We start from the raw sequence: 22,676 nt of genomic DNA on the forward strand, positions 1-22,676 counted from the left end.
TCTTTATTCACATTTATAGCTCACTCCATCTCAAAGGATGAGTAACAACTGCAAAATCCACCAGGGATATTAAAGCACCCTTCTCTGAGGGCACAGAGACTGGGAAAAATTGAAATTCTTGCTGCTCAAGAAAGGGGATGGAAAGCAGGAAAATTGCTTAAAAGTAAAAGGTAAAGTACCCCTGATTGCGGATGACTCTGGGGTTGCGCGCTCATCTCGCTCTATAGGCCGAGGGAGCCGGCGTTTGTCCACAGACAGCTTCCGGGTCATGTGGCCACCATGACTAAGCTGCTTCTGGAGAACCAGAGCAGCGCACGGAAATGCCGTTTACCTTCCTGCCGGAGTGGTACCTATTTATCTACTTGCACTCTGATGTGCTTTCGAACTGCTAGGTTGGCAGGAGCAGGGACCGAGCAACGGGAGCTCACCCCATCACGGGGATTCGAACAGCTGACCTCCTGATTGGCAAGCCCTAGGCTCTGTGGTTTAGACCACAGCGCCACCCACGTCCCTCTGCTTAAAAGTAGTGTTAATAAAAAGAATTATCTTCTAACCCAGCTTTTTAAAAAAGATTCATGTATGTGAATCTAATAAACCTATTTGTGCATAAACATCTGGGGGAATGTTTCAAAACTTGGGACACTTCCTGACTTTCAATCCAGCATGTGGGTCACAAAACCAGTTTTATTCATGAGATTCACTAGGCTTTAGAAACAATTACAGCTTAATCCTATGTATGTTTACTCAGCAATAAGTCTCACATTGTTCACTTAATTCCAAGTAAGTGCAGATAGTAACAGCAGCCTCCCTGCTCTTTTGCTACTACAGACACGAGTTACTTTTGGAACAAGAAAACCAGAGGCTTGAAATTCTCGTTTCATGTTTCATGAAACACTAAATGGATGTTTCACCATTTCTTGTAGTTAAACTATTTAAGAACACCAGTGATCTCTAACGATCAGTTGCAATAGACTCTTAATACACCCCATGTGAAGATTCACTTATAAAGCATAAGAAAAAAACAAATTCAACTTCCAGTATTAGAAAAAAAACATTACTTCCTACACAAGTGAGTACAAAAGGGACATTGTAAAGGGTGGTGGGGTGTTGCATAGCCACATGTTACTAAGCACAATTGTTACAACACGTGTGTGTGTGTGTGTGTGTGTGTGTTCGCGCGCGCGTGCCACACACACACAAAAACTGCTTGTATTCAAGTCTAATGGCCTAGGCTTACAAAACCTGAAGCAGCAAATTTAACAGAAAGGGCCTTCTGAGAGCAAGTCTGATTAACAATTTTAGAAAGATAATACATACTAAATTAATTCCCCCAAGAGAGTTATTTTTGCCTTTAAATAGCATGGATGAGCAGCCAACTCTAAAGGAGTTGTAAATTCTGTCTGCTGGATAATACATTAAAGCAGCACAGTGAATTCACACTGCAGATATGCAGAGAAGCTTCCTTGCGGCATTCTTTAATCTGGCAAATGTTCAGCTGTTATCACCTCAGATTTGAGCACAATGAGCCCAACCTTAAACCAACTGAGAGTGAAACCATCTGCTGCAACAGGGTGGGCAAGCTATAGCCCTCCCACCAGCCGCAGGCAGCATGGCCCATGGTCAGAGACAAGAGGAAACCACCCAGCAACGTCAGGAGTTCTCCATGACTGTTGCAACATCTTATTTCACCCTTCTCTGGTTTAACTACATCATAATACATAACACAAGAGAAAATAGCAGTCGGTACCTGATATAAGCTTCCAAGCTATTGCCATAGTAACATCCTCAGCATCGACGTGCCCCTATGATTTGCAATCTCCTTTGGCTCTAATGTCTAGGTATAATTCAGACTGCGGAATCTGGTCTGTAAGGTCCTGCCTATTCAGAAAACCTAGTTACGTTGCCATCCCAGAGAATTGCGGTTTTGTTCATAATTTAATGGCACTACAGCCCACGGAATGTTTTCTGCACACATGTGCATAGCCTTTGAGCAATGGTTGCACTATAAAATCCTAGTTACAGATAGGTAGCCGTGTTGGTCTGCCATAGTCAAAATAAAAAAATTCCTTCCAATAGCACCTTAAAGACCAACTAAGTTAGTTCTTAGTATGAGCTTTCGTGTGCATGCACACTTCTTCAGATACACTGAAACAGAAGTTGCCAGATCCTTCTATATAGTGAGAAGGTGGGGAGGGGTATTACTCAGAAGGGTGGTGGGAATGGGAGATTGGCAGATAGCTGAGATGAGCCTGTTGACGACTCTTAACGACTGCAATAGGTCTTACAGGAAAAGGCAAGGGGTGAGAAGGTGAAAAATGGCTAGTCATGTATAATGAGATAAGAATCCAATGTCTTTGTTCAGACCAGGTCTCTCCATGGTTTTAAGTTTGGTAATGAGTTGCAATTTAGCAGCTTCTCTTTCCAGTCTATTTCTGAAATTCCTTTGTAGTAAAACAGCTACTTTGAGATCTTGTATAGAATGTCCAGCTATCTGCCAATCTCCCATTCCCACCACCCTTCTGAGTAATACCCCTCCCCACCTTCTCACTATATAGAAGGATCTGGCAACTTCTGTTTCAGTGTATCTGAAGAAGTGTGCATGCACACGAAAGCTCATACCAAGAACTAACTTAGTTGGTCTTTAAGGTGCTACTGGAAGGAATTTTTTTATAAAATCCTAGTAACAGAAAGCTACCGAATACAACAAGCTACCCACTCAATACCCGCTCCACATTTGTAAGGACATGGATCACTTAGTGAGGCAGCACATACACTTTGGAACTCCCTGCCTTTTGAGACCAAGCAAGGTGCCTTCACTGTGCCTCCTAAAAAACATTCCTCTCTAGACCACCCTACCCAGATGCTTAGAAAGTTGAGGAAATTTTAATCTGTTTTAATATTTTAACTTTTGTATGCTTTAAAGTAGGGTTGTGAATTTTTCTTGATTGTACTTGTTTTATCTTTTGTAATCTGCTATTGTAAATCAAGCAATATATAAAGTTTATTAAATAAATAAATTTGCAAGGATGCTGCCATGACCATTATGATGCTCTCCTAATGCAAATGTAACTCTGCCAGATCATCTGGCATGGCAGTTCACATGCTGGCTCAGATTAAAAATATTTGGATATTGTTGAAAAATACTGGTTTACTAGACCTGGAAAGGTCATAATAGCTTTGGGTGGCATGCGTATTTATGGTATGATAAAGTAAAAGCACATAAAGGATTCCTGAATCACATAATAAGAAAGTCAATACATAAGATATGGAATAAATATAAAAAAATATTGGAATGAAAAACACCTTGGTGGCTATCACCCTTGGAAGCAATATCAGTGAAAAAGTTAAATATGAAAGGGAATTGGGCCACCTATAGGGATTTGTTAATTGAGGCAGAAGACCAGTTAATTGAAAAAAATTGAAGATGTAAAAGAATTTATGACGAATTGGTTACAATACCACCAGGTAAATGATATTTTTAAGATAGATAAAAGAAATGGTTTTGATACAATAAGATCAAGGTTTGAAATAGACCTGTTGGACAAAAATGTGAAAGTATTATTGAAAATGTATAAATTACTGTTAGAATGGCATACAAAGGATGAAGAAGTTAAAGCTGTAATGATACATTGGGCTAGGGATTTCAGGTATAATATTCAAATGAAATCTTGGGAGAAGTTATGGAGAGAAGAAATTAAATTTGCTGCATGTTGTTTGCTGAAAGAAAATTATATGAAAATGATGTATCGTTGGTACCTTACAACGAGTAAAATTGCAAAGATGCATAAAATAAGTTCAAAACTATGTTGGAAACGCAAGGAGAAAGAATGTACTTTTTACCATATGCGGTGGTCTTGCAATAATGAATTAAAGAAAATGTATTAAAATACATTTGTTCTAAAACCAAAGGCCTTTCTGTTAGGTATAGTAGATGAAGAGAATCTAGAGAAGATAAACGACTATTTATGTATGCAACAACAGCAGCGAGAGGATTGCTAGCCCAGAATTGGAAACAAGAAGTACCATCCAAAGACGAATAGTAGACGAAATTGATGGACTATGCGGAGACGGAGAAATTGACAGGGAAGATCTGAAACCAGGAAGATCAGGTATTTGAAAAAGACTGGAATAAATTTTTACATTACTTAAAGGACCACTGTAAACATCTAAAATCACTGGCAGGAATGTGAAGATGCTTGCAATGTGGGTAAATATGGGTTTTTTAAAATGGAAAAAAATAGTAACTGGATAATAACTTTGCATTATAGAAAGGACCCAGGGAGGGAGGGAAATCCAATTGTTTTAAGGAACCTTTTATTTTTTGGGGATGTGTGAAATGGTTGATGTAATAAAGATACACAAAAACATGAAAACTATCTATCTCTATATCTGTCTGTCTGTCCTTGTATTCTGGTTTCAAAACAGGCCAGTCCAACGTCTCTGGAAAATCCACTACTGTATCATGTTATGAAAATGACAGCCATTTACTGGGCACCAATCTGGAGTTTCATTAACTACCCTAGCTAACAGCTTCCAGAAGACCTAGATATTTCATAAATCTGCCTCATCCTTTTCAAAGCCACCCCCACAATCCACCCCTCGCATGAGGAATCACTTCCATTTTTCTGTCTTCAACTTACTACCAATGAAGTTTGTTCAGCAACTGTGAGTTCTAATAATATGAATTGGGGGAGGGGGGTTTCTTTCCATTAACTCTTAATAAGAGCCACCATAATCCCATGCACTTTATTATGTTCACCCTTAATGTTTTTCCTAAACAGGCAAGTTGCAATTGCATTTACGTTTGCTTTTAAGGAAGATGCTCTAATCCCGGTATTGGGAGAAGGCATTTCTGTGCCACGTGTTCCCATCTGCGCAGTTCCCCTTTTCAGAACATCAGCTCTCAGATCCTAAAAACACAGTGATACTCATTACTGGTTCCTATCCAGGAAAACGACAATGGTGCATGCAAGTTCTATGGTTATACCCTGTCAGGGAACTGACATCAGAGTGAGAGGCGAAGGGGAGGCTCCCAGATTCTGTGGCCGAAGGACGCAGCACCAGGGGGAGAAGCAGCTCGGTAGAGGAGGAAGGAAATCAGCGCAACACAAGAGATCAAGGGGGGCAAATGGGGGAAGCGGAGGGAGAGCTCCGGGATTCTTCCCTGGACATCAGTGAGGAGAGCACAGGTCCTCCACTACCCACACCCTCCCTGCGCAGAAGACTCCCGCGCAGTGAGAGGCGGAGACCACTGGGAGTCAAACAGCTTTTATGCTGGAAAAGGTTTAAGAAACGCCCACAGACAGATTCTGCTAGCGACTGAGGCAGCCACGCTGAGATGGGCTGTGCAGTCAAGATGGTTTAACCCAGGCAATTAAGCTCCCTAACGGGGACAGTTTACGCACGAGTAACTCAAACCCATTAGATACCCCATGCACCAAGAAAGAAAAGCATCACCAATAATTAAGGTTTGTAAGCTTATCACATCAGAGTCAATATGTAAAAAATCAACATAGACGGTAACCACAATTAGAACCTACTTTTGACATTCCTAAACTGTATTCACACATGGAATACAATCGATCAAAACTTAAGGGGAGCCTAGTCAACTCAGCTGCTTTGCATACAGATTTAGTATTCTGTTTCAAACGAAATTCCTCCTTCGGAAGACATTTCAACATAGCCAAAGCACTAATATTTTGGGTAACTGTAAATGAGGGTCTTACAGAGGATTCTCCCCATCTGCCACCCAAACGTTTCTATAACCCCTTGTGTCCTCATCATTGCGGTGTCTAATTGTCCACATACATGACCTAGTGGTTGTTGGAGGAAATCTAATGGAATGAGTTAAGGCAGCACACGCTTTTGGAAAACTCTTAAGAGCCTCTTAATCACCCTTGTTTTCGTTTTTTAAGCTTTCTCCGCAAACAACTGTGTTTTGCTGCTGTGCTCAGGAGAAATCACTGTTTGCTTAATGCAGCTCCACAAAGGCTCTCACAGCACGAAACATTTCAAAATAAAGTTTTCAACTGAAGTAGGCAATTCAGAGCTTCCTAGGGGGTTTGACGCCTTTCGGGGGGAAAAAACCTTCAAGTGCTATAATTTTGCAGGAAAATTTGTCGCGCTGTGAGGGCAAAGGTGATCAATTTTGAAGTTCATCCCTCACATTTCAAAACTGATTTTTACACCAGAAGAGCTCAACTGCTTTGAACAAGGAATGTGTTCTTTAGCTTTCAGCCAATGTACTTATAAGCAGGGTGGTAACCAATTGGTCGCCATCCTAGAGTTACCACTTCCCACAGAGGGAGGATGGGAGCATAAATTGGCTATCACTTGTGTGGGGGTGTTATTTAAGTAAAATGTATTAGGATAATAAGTACCCAACTATTGAATAAGTATTCAAAATGAACTGGCACCCTCAAATAGGCCTATCAAGTAGCATTTGCATTTCCACAAACTTGAGGAATGCTCCAACCTATCTGGTGCCTAAGTTTAGAAAAATATTGAAACCTACCAATAATCAAAATAGTTAAACGTTACGTTCCTTAGTTATCTGGGTATTGTTATTTTGTTCTGATCATTATTTTAGGATTTATTTCATGCACAATATTGGTTTAATAATCGATTTTATGTTAATTTCATGTCATGATTTTTCAGTTATTGTAATCTGTTCATCCAGATTTCTAATAACTCACTGGAAGCTTCCTATTGGCTTTTTGTGACTCAGATTACTCCAAAAGAGAGAGACAAACTCAGAGTTTACAATGAGAATCCATGTTGCCAAGCAAACATCAGTTGGGGGGGGGGTGTGCTATCAGACACAAAGCTCACTTCACCATCTACCTCTGGGAATATATCCCATGGTTTCTTCCCAACCAGGCAAAGCAGTGTTTTTCAACCACTGTTCCGTGGCACACTAGTGTGCTGCGAGATGTTGCCTGGTGTGCCATGGGAAAAATTCGAAAGATTTTTTAAAAAGTCAAATTTTCGCCCACTAGGCGTCCACCCTATTTTCCATCCGTCCTGGGTGGGGATCAGATCGGATGGGATCGGATGAGAGCGGACAGACGGTCTGCTCTCATCCAATTCCCCATAGAGAGCAGCGGGGCTCTGACATCTCCCTCTCCGTACACAGTGGTGGTGTGCCTCGTGATTTTTTTCATGAAACAAGTGTGCCTTTGCCCAAAAAAGGTTGAAAAACACTGAGGTAAAGCACCTATAGCTAAAAATTATCTGGATGTCCTGCTCTAACACACTATTCTTTCCCCAAGGACAGTCAACTCCAGTTTACTGAACACTACCAACACACAGCCAGCTGCAACTTCTTGCAAGGAAAGTCATGAAAAAGATGCAAACACAGAGCCTATAATAACATGTCTACTCAAGAGCAAGTCCCACTGAATTCAATGAGAGCTACTCTCAGACTAAGTGTATATAGGATTGCTGCCTTAATGACTTTTTGCTTTCAACTCTCTTTTCAACGACCAACCAGAACTCCCCAAAGATCTAAGATATTTTCCTTTCAATAAATATTCCTTGCTACTGAACACAAACATGTGATAGAACAAATCATGAAGAAAGTCCCACTGATTCTTCATTTTTTGAGAACTGCCTACTAATCCCAATGTACTGTCCATTGCTCAACAGTTCCCTGCCACTATAATGGACAAAAAAGTACCCATTTTCAATAATCCTTTGGGGGAACAGGGGAATTCTTGGATGTTCTCATTGGGACAGAGTATGTGTAAAGTCTAAGTCAACTTGACCTGGATTTTTTAACAGATTAAAAACTACTGCCAGTCACCAAAATCATGCACACGCAAAAACTAAAAAAAGGTCTAAAAATACCCCCATATAATAATAATAAATTTTATTTGTACCCTGCCCTCCACAGCCTCCAGGCTCAGAGCAGCTAACATCATACAAATAACACAGTATACATAAAAACAGGCATCAATTACCGTATTTTTTGCTCTATAAGACGCACCAGACCACAAGACGCACCTAGTTTTTGGAGGAGGAAAACAAGAAAAAAAATATTCTGAATCCCAGAAGCCAGAGCAGCAAGAGGGATCGCTGCGCAGCGAAAGCAGCGATCCCTCTTGGTGTTCTGGCTTCTAGGATAGCTGCACAGCCTGCATTCGCTCCATAAGATGCACACACATTTCCCCTTACTTTTTAGGAGGGAAAAAGTGAGTCTTATAGAGCAAAAAATACGGTAATTAAAATACATCTTAAAATTCAGATAAATGAAAAATCTAGACAAATGGCAGTTATGAGGTTAAGACTGAGAGCGGTTAATACTTGCCAGGACCAACTGTTTTCACTGATCATATAAGGACCTGTGAAGAGGCTGGGAGGCCTTCTTCATATTCTTATACAAAGGAAAATAGGTCAGGGCCAAAGGCCAGGCAGAACAGCTCCGTCTTGCAGGCCCTGGAGGAAGATGTCAAATCCCGCAGGGCCCTAGTCTTTTGTGGGAGAGCGTTCCAGCAGGCCGGGGCCACGGCCAAAAAGGCCCTGGCTCTGGTCAAGACCAGTCTAATTTCCCCGGGGCCCGGGATCTTCAGAGTGTTGTTGTTTGCAGACCGTAAGGTATGCATGTTCCTGGGAGAACCAAACATTTCACAGTTTTATGCCGTACATTAAGGTTACCAGACGTCCCCGTTTCCCAGGGGCAGTCCCTGGATTTACAAATCAGTCCCCTGACAAAATCCTATCTATCCTACTGAAGTTGAAAAGTGTCCCCGGATTCATTGGAAAAAAAACTATGGTAACCTTACTGTACATGACGATACATATCCAACTGGAAATGGTTAAGCACTACAAATAAATGGAGTGATTCATACAGCCCAGAGAACAAGGGGTGAACCACGACAGCTCGGTAAAATTCAGATTTCATCCCTTATTAAAATAAAGCAACATGCCTGATTTCCAGCAACACCTTGATTTATTTGTGTTTTTATTTTTTGAGATTACAACCCCTAAAGTGAGCAGGGGGGCTTCAGTGAAAAACAGTTTGTCATCCAGTCCCTGAGTCTTACGTAGCCAAACAACAATGCACATCACTACTGGCCAAAAAAAGAGAAGACTTTGGAATATTCAAAATATGTATTCCATTTTTAAAAAAAACAACTGATTTCTTAGCACATTGTGGAGCATTACTTTTAAAAAACAGCCCCTGCTGCTGCATATAGATTGAGAGGGCTGAATGTTGCTCGGTTACAATGGCAATTCAGCTATGAAGCCGTTTGGAAAAATAGCAGGTAGCTTTCCTTTTTAAAAGGTCAGAAGTTCAAGGCTCAAGTGCTCAATTTTGAATAAAAAACATTCTTAATTCAAGGGCCAACTGTGCCCTTTAAAATGTATGCTTTTATTTTCTAAATGGCTTCCCCAGCTGAGCCCCTTTCTCTCTGCAATTCAAATCAGGGTCAAGATGCAGAATGTCTGAACAACAAGTTTATAGCCATGCAGGTGCTAAAGGGCAGTGCCCCCTGCCCCCAGGTCTACCAGCCCCCCAACTACTTTTTCTCTGACCTACTTGGGTTGAGCGGGGAAAGTCTGGAGGGTGTTTTTATTTGCATTTGCAGAAACATTCAGTTCATACATCTATAGCAGTAACCAGAGGAGGGATGGCCACTGGGAAGAGCGCAAAGAGAGGAAATGCCGTCTGCAGCAGCTCAACCAGATGCCTTCACTTGCCCCAGCTGCAACAAAACATGTCTCTCCTGTATCGGTCTCTATAGCCACAGCAGGCACTGTTGACTTCACCTTCAAATGTGCACACCTCCATTGTCTCCCGTGACAAACAGATGCCAACAGCTTGAGCACCAGCAGAACAGTCCACACAATTAGGATGGAGCCTGGGGTGTCGGGGGCAATAATGGGATGCGTTGCCCAGGTATCTTACCTGGCAGGTGAGTTCCTGTTCAGACATCAAAACTCTTTAAAACTCCCCTCACAGAGGCAAGCATGTGTTGCACGTCAGAACAGTCTGCCTCAGTTTCCATCCTCAGACATCTTTTGCAACTTGAATACAGTGGTACCTCGGGTTATAAACACCTAGGGTTACAAACACTTCAAGTTGCAGACTCCACTAACCCAGAAGTAGTACCTCGGGTTAAGAACTTTGCCCCAGGATGAGAACAGAAATCATATACTGGTGGTGCGGCGGCGGCAGCAGCAGCAGGAGGCCCCATTAGCTAAAGTGGTACCTCAGGTTAAGAACGGTTTCAGGTTATGAATGGACCTCTGGAATGAATTAAGTTCACAACCAGAGGTACCACTGTATTGGAAATGGTGTATCTCAAGATTTAAAAGCAGAGTTTGAAATGGAAGTAGTTCTGAACTGCCCAGCTTTGAATACAGATTTTATTTACAGAGGTACCACCATTCTATACAGATCTTCAAGCACGAGGATCTGCAGTCTCGTTCTACCATCACAGTCTACAAACACAAAATAACAAGAGCCATGGTTAACCTTAACTATAGTTAGTCGAAACATATAAACCTCAAACCATAGTTTACAAAGCTGGTTTGTCTCAGTCAACCATGGCTTTTTTCTTTTTTCTTTTATTTTTCTTTTTGCTTCTTCAAGCCTTTTTTATTATGGAGACATAGGCATTCAGTAGAAAAGAGAAGTCAAGCATGGAATTATTTCAAGGCCGTTTAAATACACACAAATGCATCACACTTTGGTCTCACTTTAACTGTTGCTAACTCCTGCCTAAGTGACTAATGTGCTGACTTTTTAAAAATGTATTTTTATTAAAGATTTCCTTGGTTTACAGAAGTATGTGCAGTGTCTCTCTCTCTCCCCCCCCCCCCAAGTTACATGTTTTACAGATCAGTTTCATTTGTTGAGACATTAGGAAGAAAAGGGGGGAATAGGTGTGGGGGATGAGTGGAGGTGGGGTCGGGTGGCGATGTTTCTATTATACTTAATATATGTGGGGTTTTGTGTCAGCGTCGCTTGTACAGGTTCTTTGCTATTCAGTTGTGTTCCCTTGGTGGTGAGAGACTTTGGAGTTCGCCCAGGGTGTGGTTGTTCATTTGTGATTGGCTGTGGTGATCTTTGTTTTCATGTGAGAGTGGGGTGGGTGGGTGTTTTGGGTCAGGTTAGCCCTTCGTCAACCATGTTAAGATGAGCAAGGGTTTAGGGCAGGGGTCTGCAACCCGCGGCTCCGGAGCCGCATGTGGCTCTTTTACACCTTTGCCGCGGCTCCGGGGCGGATACTAGTGAGGGGAGGAGGCGCATTGTGCGCCCCGACACTCCCCACTGTGGCGGGCGCTGTACTGGCTGTGACGTCGCATGGGGGCGGTGCGTGTGTTAGTCACGCACCGTCCTTACGTCACCTTCCCGCCCGCCGGCCCAATACATTGTAAGGGGCATGTACGCTGGTCACGGCATTGAAAGGGGGCATGTACGCTGGTCACTGTTTTGAAGGGGAGTGAAGAACACACACACACAAAAAGGTAACTTGTTAATTTAAGGTTTATTTCTATGAGGAGGAGTAATTCTGAGGGGTCAAACAAAGAAATAATTTAAAAAAGTGACAAAAAAGTTATTTTTATAATGACGAGTTTTGCGGCTCCCAGTTTTTCTTTCTTCGGAAACGGGTCCAAGTGGCTCTTTTTGTCTTAAAGGTTGCAGACCCCTGGTTTAGGGCATGAACAACATGCAGATGCACTTGAGCTCACGATTCCTCTAACTTTGTACTAGTTTCCCCAGGCTGCACAGTAGGGCACATTTGTACCTATCTGCTCAACCTAGTCATTGGTCACATTTATATGCAATGGCTTTATTGTGGTGAGCTAAGACTTTTACCGTAGCAAAATAGAAAAGCGTTAACATATGGCGATAAACAGTGTTGTGAAAATGAAGATTAACAATCTGACTGAACGAACAACAGCTGCCCCAATGTTCTGAAGGAGCTTCTAGCATTATTTAAGATTTGGGCTGTTTTCAAGATCTGTGTAGTTCTATTAATAGCTGCTGATAAAGACTTGAGGGTGGAAATGGGCTTGGTATATTATATAGATGACTATTAATTAATTTGCATTCAGCATACGACTTTATCTATAATAAGGGACTGAACAAAATGGACATACCTATATGGGAAGTTTTGATGAATTTTCCTTGAGGGTGGGGAAATTTTCAGGGACTTTTATGGTACAATAAATTTGCAATTCTTACTGTAGTAATTTTCCAACTAACTCTGGTATTTGCATGTCAGAGTTTTCTCTTTCTTGGCTGTGCTCATTGGAAGAAGGAAATGTATGAAAACTTGCATGTCTCAGCGCAGGGGTTGTCAAATTGCCATCCGTGTCCCACCAAGGGCCACGTGAGTTTCATTCACATCTGTGGAAGATGAAGAGACGGAACGGCACATCCATCACATTAAATATTTTTATCAATTTTAATTGTTTTTTTATTCCTTCTTTGTTGTATTGCAGTTTGAATTCCACGAGACTAAAATTGCAATACCATGCGTACGAGATCAAAAAGCAATAACAATACAATGAAAAATCATGGAATGTCTATCACAGCGCATTACAATTGCTGCAACAGGAAGAAAAATCACTGAGGAGTCTGCCAAGACACTTGGAAATTTCCAAATGGCCCATGAGGAAAAAGTGTTTCGGAACCACAGTCTAAATGCACTACTACACTTGTAGTCTTCTAGCTTCTCAAAGGCTTTTGAGAAATAAGGTGGGGGGAATAGCAGACTTTGGCTGTCAAGGAAGCTTTTTAGCAGCAGCTGAGTAGGTCAGTCCTGAGTAGTTCAGTATAACGTTTACTCAGAAATAAGTTTCTTTGTGTTTAATAGGACTTACTCTCAGGTAGGATTGCAGCCTAGGCTTTGGTTTAAGATTGGCACTGGGGAGAAGCATAGTTTCAGGCAGAAATTCAACAGGCTAAGATATTTAGTTTATTTTGTCCTCTTTGGTAAGTGGGTCAGAGGGCCCAATCAAGTCTGCTGGAAACCTGGTGCAAACAGGTGACTAAGTCATGACTTACCGTATTTTGCGCCCCATTGGACACTCCGGCCCATAGGACGCACCTAGTTTTTTTGGGGGGGGGGGGGAATAAAGAAAAAAAAAATATTTCCCCCCCAGGTGCGGGGCTGGAATAACCAGGTCGGGGAACAGTGGGAAGGCACGCTCTGCCTCCCCGCTGTCCCCCGAGCTTGTGGGGCTGGCGATGGGAAGAAGTGCGCTGATCCCGGGACGGCAGGCAGCTCTGCGCCGCCATCCGGAGCGGGGCGCGACTTCGCTCCCGGTGGCCGCGCAGAGCTGCGCTGATCCGGGGACTGCAGGCAGCTCTGTGCGGCCATCGGGAGCGAGGCGGACTTCGCACCCAGCTCCCGGTGGCCACGCAGAGCTGCGCCGATCCCGGGACTGCAGGCAGCTCTGTGCAACCCTCGGAGCCGGTCTCCCGAGGGTTGCGCAGAGCTTCCTGAAGCCTGGAGAGCGAGAGGGGTCGGTGCGCACCGACCCCTCTCGCTCTCCAGGCTTCAGCGAAAGCCTGCATTCGCCCCATAGGACGCACACACATTTCCCCTTCATTTTTGGAGGGGGAAAAGTGCGTCCTATAGGGCGAAAAATACGGTACTTGCCACATTGCAATGCAGGTTCAGTGCAACTAAATCAGGCCAACTCAAAATTATCCACCAACATCTGCAGCCTGAACAGGGGGAGAGGGACTTCCAAATCCCTGGAAAATGGGTAGCAAGAATGTGAAAAGCTAGAAGTTTCGATAGATTATAAACGAGCCTTAAATTAAATCTAGAACAGAAAGTCTCTGGAAAGTCCTGCTTCTTAGCAAACAGCTAGATAATGCTATAGCCACGAGTGACTCATTTTCCTTCCACGTCATTAACAGAAGCAGGATTAGTGACCAGTTTCTTGCTTTAAAGCACCTATAATCGAAACAGATAGCATACAGACCTCCTATTCCCAGACATTAACAGAAAGTCTATTTGATAGGCTTAATTAAGTAATGTGATGAGGCAACACTGAATAGACATATATGAAATGTACAATTTGGACTGTTAAGGTAGAAGTATTCAAGCTTTTAAGTTACACAGACTTCTGCAAATCAGAAAGTTTCATCAGACTACTGAAACCAGGGTCATTTTGTACATGTCCCAAGTAATCACATTCTTTCCTACCATATGCATATAGATAACCAATGCATGCCATTGCTGAATGTGCTTGTTTCACTCAACTGAGCTATAGAACTTAAATATCCACTTTATTCTCCATTCAGAAAGCTGTCCAAACAGAAAATGTAGCCTTTTAACGAGAACAAAACACACAGACATAAAAATGCCTACACTTTTCTTTTAAAAAACAAACCAAAGTTATTCTCCCCATCAAATGCGCTCAGCATAATGTATTTTGTGGCGTTTCTACCCTTTGCTCTATTTTAATATAAACACTGCCATCATGGAGTAGCACTTACACTGCAAAACCAAGAAATACTTTCACAGCAGATAATTAAAGCAGCCTAATTTGCAACCACAACTGTGCCCTGTTATCTGTGCTTTGTAGAATTATAGAGTTCTGTGCTCGGCAGAATTACAGTGACAAACTTTTACAAGCCAGAACAGCAATTAAGTGTTCCTTTGACATGGCATATAGCATGTTTTTAGAAAAATCTAAGAGCAGGAATACTAAAATTAAAACAAAAAGTAGCCACACCCAAAGTTTTGTGCCATTTTTAAGCAGGAGAAACTATCCCATTTTGGTGGGAGAGTGCAGTAGACTAGGGCTCACCAAATCCTATGTGACATTAACAAAGTCGGATTCTAAGCGATTAGGATTTTAAAAGCACCACCTCACAAAGTTCTGCAGACATTGGGAAAAAAGGCATACCTCCTACTAGAATGATCTGCAATGAGCCTTGTGTTCACACTTCCAAGTCACCTCTTTTGCTCTCAGGAGGAAGTCAGCAAAAGCTTCTGATTTCGATTTTATACTAACCACAGTTCCCTATGACATCCCAGTTCAGGAAAATGTGGTATGCTTAAATTTGCTGCTAGCAAAACATTCATACCCTGGCTTCAGATTTTCACTGAACACAGTTTAAACTAAGAATATTTTTCCATGTTCAGATATCGAAGGGAATTCATTCATTCATTCATTTTATTCGTATGCCGCTTTTGCACAAAAGAATCATGCTTCCAAACTAATTTACTATATAAAATCGTTAAACACAAAAGCCACAGATATGATTAAAACAAGACTAAAACCCTAACAAATGGACATTCAAGGTAAAGACCCATTTATCCAGCTGGCAAAGCCTCTTGGAACAACAGTGTTTTCAATTGTTTCCATAAAGACAGGAATACTATTCCACAGAACAGGGGCAGCTACACTAAAAGCCCTGCTCCGAGTTACTGCAAAGCGAGCTTCTGAGATCTTTGAAATTTGCAGGACAAACTTTCCCACAGAATGCAGTGATCTACTGGGTATATAAGGGATCACCTGCAGCAATCTCAGGACCAACCCCAAGGGTAGCCCACCCACCCCCTGGGGGCATTACAGTAATTCAACTGTGAGTGTTTAAACGCACCATTTATAAGTTACACTAACTGTGTGGGGAAATAACTTTTGATTGAATAATATGCATTGATTCAAACAGCACACTTACTTTCAAATTATTAAACACAGAATTGAAACAGTTGCATTAAAAAAGAATTAAGCGGCACTAAAAGCTCCAGAAATAGTTATTTAGTGGAAGAGTTGAACATTCAAAAATTAGCTAAATTCAAAAGAAAGAGAGCATACATCTTAGTCCTCAGACTGAAAAGGAAAGCTTTAATAACCTGAATTTACCCTTGAGAACAGTTATGGGGTTTCTTTTTACTGGATTTGGTCAAGAGATTCTGATTCATATTAGGCAAGAACAGAGCGCTCAGCCAGATTGCTAGCCAAGCTTCGCACGCAATATTGTACCTAGATTTGTGTACATTATCACAATGTATGGTAATTACACATTTTACTCTTGGATATGTATGTATATCTAATGGGAAATGACATTCAACTGCATTCGTCACACAATACAACAGATGCTACAAAGAAGAACACTACGTACTGTACATTTCTTACTTCAAAGACAAAATATTTGTCTGACATTATTTCAACCAAAGCAGCTGCTGGGATACAATGACTTTTTAACACCACCACCACACTCCCTTTCAAGATGTTACTTGCCACCACATTCACAAAAACAATTCCCCAGCTCTTATATATGTATGTGAAGCCTGTCTTTTGTCCATTGCTTATTTCAGGAACACGCAGGCACGCAAATAACCATGAATTTTGGTTTATATTGCTTAAAACAGTACATAGGAGAATCCACAACATAAAAAGCCTCCTGCAGGAAATAAAACTAGCACATGGATGTTTGAGATTCCAGCATTGCAGAGAGTTGGGCTAGATGACCCTCATGGGTCCCTTCCAACTCTACAATTCTATGATTCTCTGATAAGAGAGGAAAGACTTAGCAAAACTCCAGTCTGAAACTATATTCTGCTATTACATGCAGAACAGCTCTTATGTGAGTATTTATTTAACAGTCTGTGGGGTGGGGAGTCTCAGTTTACACTTAGAAATATTAATAAATCACATTTCAGATAATGGCTCGATTTCCCTAACAATGTAAGGAATACAGATTGTTCCCTCAGCTCTACATGAGTTTCCTTTCCTGTTGCTCTTATTAAAACATTTTAATAAGCTGATCAATCAAACGAATGCCTCCCCAAACCTGAACATAAGAAGCGGGGGGCAGAATCATATGGCATGGATTCCATTTATTCAGGATGGCAGTGTCTTGTTCTCTCATTATTAATGGAAGGTGGGGGTGGAGCACCATCTTTCATGTTTTGTTGAATATTTGCAGAAGTACTTTTCTTCAAGACGGCATACCTTTAATCTCAAGACATTTTTCCATGAGCTCCTAAGTAGGTCACCAACTCAACCTTCACTGTTAAATTCTTCCTGCCTAAAGTTAATGCTTTTTCAATGCCTTACTGTTACAGAACGTTGGTTTATTCATAAATCCAATTCCTTTGCCTTCTCAAACGAAACTGTTTAGAAGTGAAAATGCTTTGTATGGTTTTTTTGGGGGGAGTTGTTGGCCAATATTGCAAACCCCATACATGCCTTTTAACTTCTCTCTCATGTGCCATTTTCTGCAAAACCACCCTTGAAAGCTAGCTCTGTCTCAGAAGGCTAAATGTGCTTGCTGAGCCGAGCTAATTAGTGATCCCTTTTTCCCTAAAGGACACGTTCATAATGGTCTTTTCTTGAATTATGATCGTAGTGCTTTGTTTCAAACTATAATGAGAAGGCATGTGCTTTTAATAGACAAGTGAAGCATCATGCCGAAGGCCAATGAAAATGTGTGTTTTGTGACCAGGGATCTAAACCCCTGTAAATTCAAGTGCAAACATAACCCTGACAATTATGACAATTCAAAAGAGAATCAGATTTGGTTCTGAAGGCTAGTTTCTACTTTATTTTGCAGTTACTATTGTACTCCTCCCTATGTATAGATAATATACAGCCTTGCCATACTCCTTTCCCAATTTTGAACCAATCAGTTGTTCCATACCCGGTTCTAACTGTTGCTTTTTGTCTCATATAGAGATTTCTCATGAGACAGATAAGGTGGTATATTATCTCCCTGCTTATTTAACTTATATGCAGAATACATCATGCAAAAAGCTGGACTGGATGAATCCCAAGCCGGTATTAAGATTGCCGGAAGAAATATCAACAACCTCAGATATGCAGATGACACAACCTTGATGACAGAAAGTGAGGAGGAATTAAAGAACCTCTCAATGAGGGTGAGAGAGGAGAGCACAAAATATGGTCTGAAGCTCAACATCAAAAAAACTAAAATCATGGCCACTGGGCCCATCAGCTCCTGGCAAACAGAAGGGGAAGAATTGGAAGCAGTGAGAGATTTTACCTTCTTGGGCTCCATGATCACGGCAGATGGTGACAGCAGTCACGAAATTAAAAGACGCCTGCTCCTTGGGAGAAAAGTGATGGTAAACCTAGACAGCATCTCAAAAAGCAGAGACATTTCCTTGTCGACAAAGATCCGTATAGTTAAAGCCATGGTTTTTCCAGTAGTGATGTATGGAAGTGAAAGCTGGACTACAAAGAAGGCATTGCCGGAGAATTGATGCTTTTTGAATTGTGGTGCTGGAGGAGACTCTTGAGAGTCCCATGAACTGCAAAAAGATCAAACCTTTGAAGGAAATCAGCCCTGAGTGCTCACTGGAAGGACAGATCCTGAAGCTGAGGCTCCAATACTTTGGCCACCTCATGAGAAGAGAAGACTCCCTGGAAAAGACCCTGATGATGGGAGAGATGGAGGGCACAAGGAGAAGGGGACGACAGAGGACGAGATGTCTGGACAGTGTTCTCGAAGCTACCAGCATGAGTCTGACCAAACTGTGGGAGGCAGTGGAAGACAGGAGTGCCTGGCGTGCTCTGGTCCAGGGGGTCACGAAGAATCGGACACGACTAAACGACTAAACAACAACTGTGTAAAAAAGCATAAGGAGAAAATTTTTGAGGAAGGACAAAGTAGGGCTTATTTATATAAAGCAGATTGATGGGGGTGGGGAAAATATATTTTGCTGAAGATCACAACAGGATGTAAAAATTAGGGGCCTCGAACCCCTTCAGGAAAGAAAGCCTTACGGAGTCTCAGGAAGAACACCTCAGTCTCACCAACTGCTTTATTTGGGTATAAAAATGATTAGGATACTTCCACTTTGCTTAGAAAGCTGAAATTTCTTCATACAGACCAAATCCAACACACCCCGATGATCAGAAACATGGAATCGCGACAGAAAATTCAAAGGTAACCCTGAAATAGTTGCTACACATGTAGACCATGACACCCTGATTGCGAGTAAGTCCTAGCAGGGACGTTTATGTAGAAATGGGGGGAATGAAGCACAACCCCAATTTCTGAAGTGTTTCTAGACCACCTAGAAAGGCAAGATTTGGTACACATATTTCACAAGCCACACAAGCCCCCTTCATAGGTTAATTGTGCCAAGAGATGGCATCTTAGTTCCATCCCTGATGTCCGTACATTGGGTGGTACTCAAATAAGCCTTACTCAGAGTAGGCCTAGTTGAATACCACCCACTGAATGTGGCCTCTATGGCAAGGAAGCCTATGAGCCTAGGCTTCCCCACTGCAGTGCTCAACTTGTGGCAACACTGGACACAGCGCCAGCTTGCTGCCATAGACCCCTTCATAGGAACTACATATGAATGGAAATGGCTGGCAATGGAACACATTTAAGACTTTTGCAATTTAAAGGTACCTCGCAATTCCAGCTCCATGCAAGCCCAAGTGCATGGTTTAGCACCAACACTGAACCAACTGGAGATGAGTTGCCTCTTCACACACTAGAATTATGAGATTTGGAGAAGACACTTCCACTAGCAGACAGGAATTTGGAAAGGTCTCACAAAATGCAAATTTAATTCCAGCAGCGGGATAAAATTTATAGTTCACGTACAACCCCAAGCCTGGGCTCATTAATCTCCTTTCACGAGGGACAGGAAACGTGTACTATACACTGCAGTGATATCTTCCTGAAATACCAAGTGAATCACAGTGAAATTGGTTGTACATGGTTATAGTACAATTCTCGGTTTAAAGCTTGAACGTCAGCTCAATCCAGTAGCAGCCAGACTTCATTTACTAACCACACTTCTGGCCTGATTCACTGACAGAAATTGTTGGCATCCTTCTCCCATGAGCAAGATTTTGGTGTACATGTATCACATGATACTCAAGCAATGCCCTTCCCACATGATCTACACAGACCTGATTTATCAGGGTTCTGGTTATGCTTTTATAGGTTACCGCAACTGTGTGGTACCTCAGCCATGTGGAAGCTATTTTTATTAGCCTCTTTTTCATTTTCCTCTATGTTCATTTACTCCAATGTAAACATCTGAATCTAACATCTTTTGTAATTCCGAAAGGTAACAACCCTGTAAAATTTGAGGGCTTTCCCTCTTGTTTTGTTTACATGAAAATAAATTTTTCCCCTCCTAAGAATAAACAGATTCTAATTCTACCCATTCCAGACAACATGCTATTATGCTGCAAGTCACCAGCTATATGCAAATATCATAAGGCAAATCATTTAAATGCATGTTTGGCATATTTCTTGAAGCTCAGCATGTTTAGATTTTTAAAAGATGAAGGTGGGAGTAGCTAAGATTGCATTTATTACCAAAGGCATAACACAGCGTTCTTTGGTTGTTCACATCACCCATCCCAACTGCCTACTCTGGTAAATTTTCATCAGAAACCATAAATCAGAGTCTACAAAATGAAGAAACCCTTTCTTATTATTTTTTTATCCATAGGGATAAATAATAATAATTCTGAACTGCTTCCCTTTTTATGCTAGCAACAGTTGCCATATTTTATTTCTACAAATGGTCTCTGCCACCCTCTCAGCTGCAGAACTGGATTCAAATGGTCAATACAGCGTAACAGGGTAAGGCCTAGCAGCTATTATCAGATTAGCAGAGGTTAGCAGGTTAACAGAAGCTTCCAGAGCAGAGCTTTGACGTCTAACATTGTTAAGAGCAGCTTTGCTTTCCATGTGTAATAGGAGATGTGGTTATATCGAGATTTTAAGCAGGAAAAGGCTGTAGTGTGGGAAACTGTAGCATGTAGTGCATGGTATTTTGCAAACAAGTCCCGAAAAGTTATTAGATCACAAAAATGTTTACACAACTACATACCCACATATTTCTATGGTAGTTATTAGAGGCTAACAAGGGGGGGGGGAGTGCTCTTTTTGGATTTGCATAGCTTCTTACTTGACAAAGGCTCCAGATCTGCAGAGGATTTCAGTAACATCTTTCATCCACCCTTTCATCCCTCCTAAGTTTGCTTTCAGCAGACAGGGAAGACCTTCCTGCAAACAACATGGAGGAAGCAGCTGCAAAGTGGGGAAGCAGAAAACATTTATGTGCATTCAAAGCACAAACACACATCGCCGTGAACCCGGAAGTGGCAGCCAACGGGGCAAAAACGGCCCTGAAAGAGCGTGAAAACAGTGAAAATAGTGTCTAGCAATCTCATGAGCCTTTGCAAGTGCAATCCCAGAAGCCTTTGCACCGACCTTTGAGGTCTGTGAAGAGTTGTAGTTTCAGCAAGGAAGTTTGGCGGGAGCAATTGTGGTGGAGTTTGGTGGAGTTTTGGTTTTTAAAGCGTTTCAAGAGGTTTAGATGGTGCTTGCAGACTTTTTCAATGGTGTTCCCAATATTCGATTTAACACCCCCCACCTCCCCATAAATGGGGAGTTGCCTGTATTAAACGTGGCATGTAGATTTTAATTCATTCATGCTAAACTATGGATCAAAGATTAACCCAGGCTTCATGATTTTCTTATCTCATTGCAAATTGATCTTCAGCCACAACTCCACGAGGGATGAAAGGCTTTTCTTTTCAGAAATTCAAGCGTCAAGCTCTAGAAAGCTGCAAACGAGACAGAAAGAAAGCTGCTGCTGTCAATATCTGAGTCCTGCATATTATTGCAGCCTCAGGAGCCTCTCCTAGGAAATGGAGGTCAAGTCTTAGAGGGCAGAGATGAGGAACGTGTGGCCCTCCAGATGTGGTTGCACTGTAACTCCCATCACCGCTGACCATTTCGCTATGTTGGCTGGGGTTGATAGAGTTGGTGTCAAACACCGTCTAGAGGCCACAAGTTGTCCACCCTTACCTTAAGAGGGTTTGCTTCCTCACTAGGAGGCAATGTTCAAAAATAGCCAGGAGTCAGGTACATTTTGCACCTGGCTATTGGCCACTTGCGACCAAGTGAAGATGCCTGGGCGCCAGGATGGCACCTGACGTCTTCACCATCTGGAGGTGCATGCCTAAGGATCATTGGATCTTGACTGTTTTCACACTAATAGCACATCCTGTAGAATTCAATCAGTTATAGTTTATCTGCACAAATCAGAATGATTCTGTTATTCTATGAATTTCAGGAACCAAACTGCTTTTTCCGTGCAGCCTGAGAAGCAGCAGTGAACAAATGTTACAGCTAATTGTTGTAGCTCCCACCTCACTGCCCTGCTCACAGTTGTGAAGAATATTCTGACATTATGAATGGTCCATGTCTCCATTGGTGCTGGAGGAGACTCTTGAGAGTCCCACGGACTGCAAGAAGATCAGACCTCTCCATTCTTAAGGAAATCAGCCCTGAGTGCTCACTGGAAGGACAGATCCTGAAGCTGAGGATCCAATACTTTGGCCACCTCATGAGAAGAGAAGACTCCCTTGAAAAGACCCTGATGTTGGGAAAGATGGAGGGCACAAGGAGAAGGGGACAACAGAGGACGAGATGGTTGGGCAGTGTTCTCGAAGCTACCAGCATGAGTTTGACCAAACTGCGGGAGGCAGTGGAAGACAGGAGTGCCTGGCGTGCTCTGGTCCATGGGATCACGAAGAGTCGGACACGACTAAACAACAACAATGTCACCATTAAGAAACAGAGGTAGGAATATATATAGACTGTTTCTGGATAAAGTTCTCAAAGTTCTTAAACGAGCTCAAGGTTGTGAATCTGAACTAGCCAGATGTTTCACTGATCATCAGTCACA

The 22,676-nt window shown here is 42.0% G+C and overlaps 1 protein-coding gene across 5 annotated transcripts in view; it reads right to left on the bottom strand.

Annotated features, from left to right (window-relative positions):
- ELMO1 (engulfment and cell motility 1) overlaps nucleotides 1–22,676 on the bottom strand; it is a 335,641-nt gene that overhangs the window by 278,507 nt on the left and 34,458 nt on the right. The window contains exon 1 of one of the 5 annotated variants that reach the window (XM_083468797.1): nucleotides 20,889–21,005. The exons of 3 other annotated variants lie outside the window; for them this stretch is intronic. The gene's annotated coding sequence lies outside the window, so the exon portion shown is untranslated. Of the gene's footprint in view, nucleotides 1–9,910; nucleotides 10,058–20,888; nucleotides 21,006–22,676 lie in introns of those variants that run through there. One more of the 5 variants, XM_083468795.1, reaches the window with a different exon arrangement.

This window comes from Podarcis liolepis (assembly GCF_965112155.1).
Source record: "Podarcis liolepis genome assembly, chromosome: 12".
NCBI classification, from domain to species: Eukaryota; Metazoa; Chordata; class Lepidosauria; order Squamata; family Lacertidae; genus Podarcis; species Podarcis liolepis.